Source organism: Python bivittatus, unplaced genomic scaffold, assembly GCF_059951505.1.
Source record: "Python bivittatus isolate LINGU-HERP-01145 unplaced genomic scaffold, Pbiv_v1 ctg000850_np1212, whole genome shotgun sequence".
Taxonomy (NCBI): domain Eukaryota; kingdom Metazoa; phylum Chordata; class Lepidosauria; order Squamata; family Pythonidae; genus Python; species Python bivittatus.
In genome coordinates, this window is record NW_028277112.1 from 56,674,430 (window position 1) to 56,681,244 (window position 6,815).

Genomic DNA, 6,815 nt, shown 5'->3' on the forward strand with positions numbered 1-6,815 from the left:
GTTACTTGTCCATATAAGTTATTTTGTAACTTAATATTTGGCAGTATTTTAAAAGTGAAGAATATTTGTTATTAAAAGCTCCTCAAAACTCAGGAGTTGGCTTGTATCATTTTTTTCTGGTGTAGCATATCTAGGAGTGTGGAATCGTTCAGCAGAAAGCAAATGTATTTTTTAAAAATAGTGTAAATAAAGCTGGTGCTCCTCAAGCATGGAGATACAAGTTCAGTCCTTGCATTGTCTAAAGCCGTCATGCCCAATCTATGAAGGCCAAAGAATAAAAAGGAATTAGTTTGCTTCTTACGGAAATACACTAAAGCTACACATTCAGAATTTGGAGCAGACACACTGATTGGCTCAGTGGGCCATAATTGCTCAAGAACTTCCAATTGGCAGGTATATTTGGCTCATGTATACATGCTCTACAAAGCATACATTATGCTTAGCCAAAGGCAAAGAAGGTAATTTAAGGTTTTCAGTTGAGAGGGTGTGTTATTGTACAGGTCTCTGAGGAAGCTGAAGGACATTTGTCTAGGATAAGAGTCATTCATGTTGATTCCAGATTTAATGACACTTGAATATCCACTTGTGCTTGCAATAGGGCTTACCAAGCATGAACCAGCCCGTTCATGAACACAAAGTGGATTATGGTACTGTGACTGTATCACAATTCAGTGATCATACTGTTAGGCAAGTAGGCATTAATTGCTGTGTGTTGGAGAACAGGAATAACATTGAAGATCTTCACAGCTTAATTTAAAAAATGCTTTGCTTCAGTTTTACTAACTTTCCACCGGTTCAAACATTATAAATTCTTAAAATGTGTAACTACTCCCAAAGCAACGAACACTAAACTACAAAAGTAAAAACTTTATAAAGCAATCAATTAACCACAGTGGAAAACAGCAAAGACTAAAAAATAAAAAATAAAAAATCAAGAATGCTTTAAGCTACTTTATTTTGGGTGGTATTGTATTAGAACTGGATTAGAACTGATGGTAGCAGCAGATGAAAAAATTTAAAATAAGGGTTAAAAGAGGGAGTTAACACATCTCTAGCTCTTTGGTGGTAAACAATACAGTACCTGGAACTGTTTGGAATGGAAAATGTAGCAACAGCCATAAACTGCAATGGAGCCAGAGAATTCCTTTCAAAATATTGCCTTCAGCTTAATCAACACATTAAACATGAACTGAAATATACCCTTAACATAGGTTTGCTGCCTTTCAAAACTGAAAAAAGTTAATTTTGGGAAAGCAGAATTTCCACCCACATCTAAACATTCTCTTCCAAAATATGCTTTAGTTGTTTCCATAGGCCCCTGCTTTAGAATTCCTTGGAAAAATTATTCCCATGACACTAACATGCATAAGCATTTGCTTGACTTCTTTATATTCTTCCCAGTATTAACACAGGAATTGCCCCCCCCCCCCAATTAAAAAGTTTAATGAGCTTTCTACAGTGAATCCTGAGATCTGGAAGGAAGTGGGAAATTAAGACAATATTTTAGGGACTATCTAGTCCAGGGTTCCCCAAAGTGGTCAATATTGACCCCCAAGGGTTGATGGGAATATCCATGAGGTTATTGTTGTTGTTATTCATAGTACTATTAAAGTAGTATTTATTACATTATTTTCATACAATCAATGTTTGGGGGTCGATGAGCAATTTGAAACTTCATGGAGGGAATCAATGAGCTGAAGAGTTTGGGGACCCTTGATCTAGTCCAACATCATACACTGAAACGCCAGCATAGTGGTAGAGAAAAATACATTTATTGGATCTGTCCTTTTGTCAAAAGAAACTGTATTCATAAAGATACACAAAGAATCTCCCACATTTTATAAATTATTTTGCTTCCCTCTTCCCCACAAAATATTAACTACATAAGAAACACAGCACGCAATCTATTTTTGTACATAGCATCACTTTTTAAAAAAAAACAAACCACAAAATGAAGTGACCACCCTAGCACCTGGACAAAACTCACTGGAAAAAATTATTCGGCAAGCCTCACCTGACAGTGCTGGTGCAACATACAGGAGTACTTTCTGCTGGAATATGCCCTTAGATCCTCCAAATCTGATCAGAGAGAGAAGAACTCCACAGGGGCATTTTGTTCAAGTGGGAACAAACAGCTGACCGAGGCTACCTATCTCCTATTGCATCTGGCAAGGTTTTCCTAAATCGGAGCTGCTGAAAGGCCCAATCCATACTGCACATAGCAAGCAGTGTCACACTCCAGAATCTGAGAGATTCTGTTTCGGATACCTGAGGATCTTGAATGGAATACATGCCAAGGCATAACAGCTAATTTTGATATAGCATTGATGGGTGTGGTTCAGATGACATGCCCAATCATTTATCTTCAGCTGTGAAGACACCTGACAGAATCAGCTAGATCTCTGGCATTGCTTCACATTCAATTAGGTTGTCTGCCCAAAGCATAAAGTATAACTTATTTAAGTAAGTTTGAATATGCTTATTCAAGGGTTATTTTACCTCCTTCCCATGCTTTTTTGGGGCTAGCAAGGGGTGATCATACAACAGCCTTAAATGATCCAGTAGAGATATGGTGAGGAGAAGCCAGTCAAGCAAATCTGTATCTAACCTTAAGCTACATTGGTCATGTCCTCTAAACACTGGCATGTTTTTTTGCTGTGGAGGCATTGTACAAGTTTGTTGCTTATGCTGTGTTGCTAAGCATCACTGCAGAAGTTTGATTTGGCTTGTGCTCACAAGCAGGGTTCCTCAACCTTGGCAACTTTAAGACGGGTGGACTTCAACTCCCAGAATTCCCCAGCCAGCAAGGCTGGCTGGGGAATTCTGGGAGTTGAAGTCCACCCGTCTTAAAGTTGCCAAGGTTGAGGAACCCTGCCCACAAGGATATAGGAAGAATTAAGCTAGGCTTTGCAACCTTTCTTCTATTATTACTGTAGCAGGTTCTTCCAGAGACAAAATAGGGAATGTCTGAAGCAACTTCAGAAGCTGAAAAGGTTCTCTTTCAACAATGTATTTATGGTAACTCCCATGTTGGAGTTGCATCTCTATTCAGATTAGGGCATGCATGTTCAGAGAAATTGCCTGGCACCAACTTGAGGGAAAAAAAGGCTGCTGATGGCCAACTCTTGCTAGCAGTTGACAGCAGAGCGCGCTGACCAAGATTTTAAAAGTAGAAATACAGAAAAAAGCCAGCCGGTAGCCTCCTGCAAAAACAAACAGCTGAGAAGTAAACTGCATGGTTTGCCAACAGAAAGTCTCAGATATTTCTCAATGGTTTGTGAAATATTCGTGAAAACTGAGTGGGCTCAAGGATCTAAGGCAACTTCCTACATTCCTTTCTTTTCTCCTTGATAATGATGCCCCACAAAACCAGAGCTTTTCGAAGGCTCATGGAAGGAATTTTCAACCTGGGTCCTGTTCTTACAGTCTACGTGGCCAATGCAATTTCTAGCCAGGGTTTCAAGTACCTCATTCAATACTACTAAGGCTGGAATTGACTTAACCATTGGGTGGCAAAGGACTATTCTCACACTCAAAGGGGCTTTTTTTTAAGACGCACACTATTATTAGTACACAAAAGGCAATACCATTTGTAGTACCATTCAGTAAATGCATAGCTACATTACAATCTCGTTTGGAACTTTAAAAAACTTACATGAAAATGCCAAGAGATGGATTTCAACAGACCTGTAAGTCATCTTTGGAATAAACACTGGGAGTTGAGAGGCCAACACAACAGGACATCTCTAAATGCTAGATGTCTTAAACTACATTTGCTTTCCAAACAGAGATTTCAGACCAGATAGAGAAGGCCTGACTAATTTAAGGTTGGTTGTAAAATCCCAGGAAAAAAATGTTCAGACATTCACATTTTGGCATAAGATTCAGAGAGAAAAATCACTCCTGTTTTATGTTTCCTAAAGTATTGTGCAAAGCACTATTTATGTACCACCTTTTAAAAGATTTTTATTTTGTGAAATCACTCCAGAATAAGAGGTTTGTCAAATGAACTCTTTGACAATAGCAAAAATGTAAACATGTTACAATTTTAGGAACATGAGTGAATAGAAATCAAAAATTAAAGTCCCATGAATCAAAAACATTTATCAAACATCCGGCAACATTTTACATAAGCTCCAGAGACACCAAGTCCTGAAGGGTCATTTTTTTTCACAATGCTTGGAAACCATCTGTGTGTTTAGTTAAGATACTGTACAGTGCTGGATTTAGGCATAAGCTAAACAAGCTACAGCTTAGAGCCTCACAAAATTTCACAATGATTTTGCTTTTGAGAAATCAAGGAAGAAAATGTTTTAAGTTGTATCTGATATCAGTTTTCTGATTCTGCAAACAAGTGCATTATTACATATTAATAAAAGTGATCCTGGTTACTTATTTTGTCAGCATTTTGTATATATATTAATGTACCTTAACATTATTTTAAAAGATTACATTTAAGTGGTGTCCAGGGCATACTACATTGTAACCTATGAGATCAAGCTAGTCAAATGATAAATATGTAATCAGTAAATGCATTCATTTGAAAATAATTTGTATTTTTCACTTTAAGCATCGTGCTATTAAATAATTAAAAGGCATATATATCTTTTCAATTTTTTTGTGCTGATCCAGGGTCCTGTTTTGGTATGCACCTTTGTGAGACCTTCTGGTGTAACTTTTTAGCAAAGGGGTCCAAGCTTTATACAATTTAGAGCCTCACCAAGTCTAAATCTGGCACTGGTTAGATATACAAGGATTTTATTCCGAAAGTCCTCATGTGCTGGTTATGGAGGCCAGGTGGTAGCAACTCTTGAATGTGTGGGAGAGGTTGTCTACTGGGACAGACCCTTGTTTGATCACCAGGTATGCAGATTAATCCTGGTGCAAGCCAACATATAGCCTCAGGTTTTTTACATGCACTAAAAAAACAGACCATCACCATTATGCAGACATGGAAAATTACATAGATTACAACAAGAACTTTGAATGACATAATTGTCATTGTCTCTTTAGAAAGTAAGTCATATTTTTTTCTTAGCAATATATCGGTCATTTCCATAAACCATTATAGATTTGGCAAACTGACACAAAAACAGAAGGATGGTTTAAAACCCCAGCAATAAACTCATACGATCCATCATCTATTACTGTAGTAAGCTACTATTCCCTTTCTAGTAACAATTCTACTGTCAAATTTTAATTGCTAGTATTTCTTTAAAAAAGTATCAGCCTGATCTATAAGTACCCATGTGGGAAAGGTAGAAGCAGCCATAGCTGGGGTAGAAAAAGGAGTAATGTCTTGGGAGAAAGGCAATTTTTCTTTAGTCACCCATGTAGTTTTCTCAGCCAAATGGTATCATTGTATAAGTTAACACTTAAAATAAAAATGTTTGACTATAAATTGAATAAATAGTTGAATAAAATCTGTTAGCTTCTCCCCCCAGTGGGCAAATATTTACTATAGGATTCAAAAGGTCTAACTTGAATACTGTATGCAGTGCATCCTGTAAAGTTGGTAATTATACCCAGATTACAAATAGTAGTAGTGAGGGACAGTAGTTTGGTTTTGGGTAACAAATTCAGGGCCAGTGTAAATCTCATTCCTCACTCAGTTGCGATACATCTATGACTATCCCAATGAAGGTGGGGCAAGCAGGAATGTGCGCCTTATTTTAGTTTGGTCCATTTAAGTCACAGATTGGCTCCTTATTGTATTTATCCAAATGGATGAACAGATCAGAGCAGAAGGGATACAGCTGATCTATCCTTATTACCTCAGAATGAAGCAAGATGTGAGAAAGTCCACTGGCCTAATTCAGAGATACAAACATTCCATTCACTTCAGTGAGTCACAAGAAAGTCAAACAATCCTTGGAAATCTGAAGTCAGTGCTGCAATATGCAGTAAGCAAAGCTGCTAATTCTACCACTAATAATAAAAAGAAAACACTGCAGTACTACTTTTCCCCAGCTCTGAAAATGAGTGGGAGGCAGCTTTCTAATACAATTAAATTGCACTACCCAGCTATACGAGAGCAATTGCACCTTCTCTCTACGGTGCTGGAAGAGACAATACCCTTTTTTCTTTTACAAGCAAGCAAGCAAGCAAGCATTTTATGGTGACCCCTATTATCTGAACTATAAAATATTGTTTCCCTCTCACTCTTTGGGGTTACTGCTTAATCATATATTTATTTATGCGTGTCTAATCACCTAAAGTTAGTAGAGCAGATGAAAATTCCTTAACTAGACAAGTGTCATATCTGCGATGTGCCACTAGGAATGAGCCAGAATTGACATACAAAAACATACATTATTGTAAGGTATTGACTTTACTAATTAATTTAGCCCCAAGTTTCACCAGCTCTAGAAACTGTAGGATCCCTTTAGGGATTTCAGAAGTTCATTTCCAGAAATTATCCTGACACAGCTTTTCAATTTTCCTTCAAGTGAACAAGAAGTTTGGGAGACTGAATATAACTGAAGCTTAAAGATGCTCTTTGTGAATTTTACATGACTGGTATTCTAGCAGTTTAAACATTCAGTGACGGTAGGTGATAGGAAAAACAGAAAATTGCTAATTAAACAGTGTTACAGTTGTTACTAACTGTAAAGCAACTTTCACAAAACCACATTAGTCTGATCAGCAACCAACCATCAAAGTGTTTCAAAGTACCTTAAAACATTACTTAATCTACTTTTCCCTAACCTGTTGGATTATGTACTGTGTAGAACTATAACTTTATCAGTCCAACAAGCACAGCCAACACTGCCTGAGGACAGGAACGGTAGCCCAGCTGGTCTGGAAGACACTAA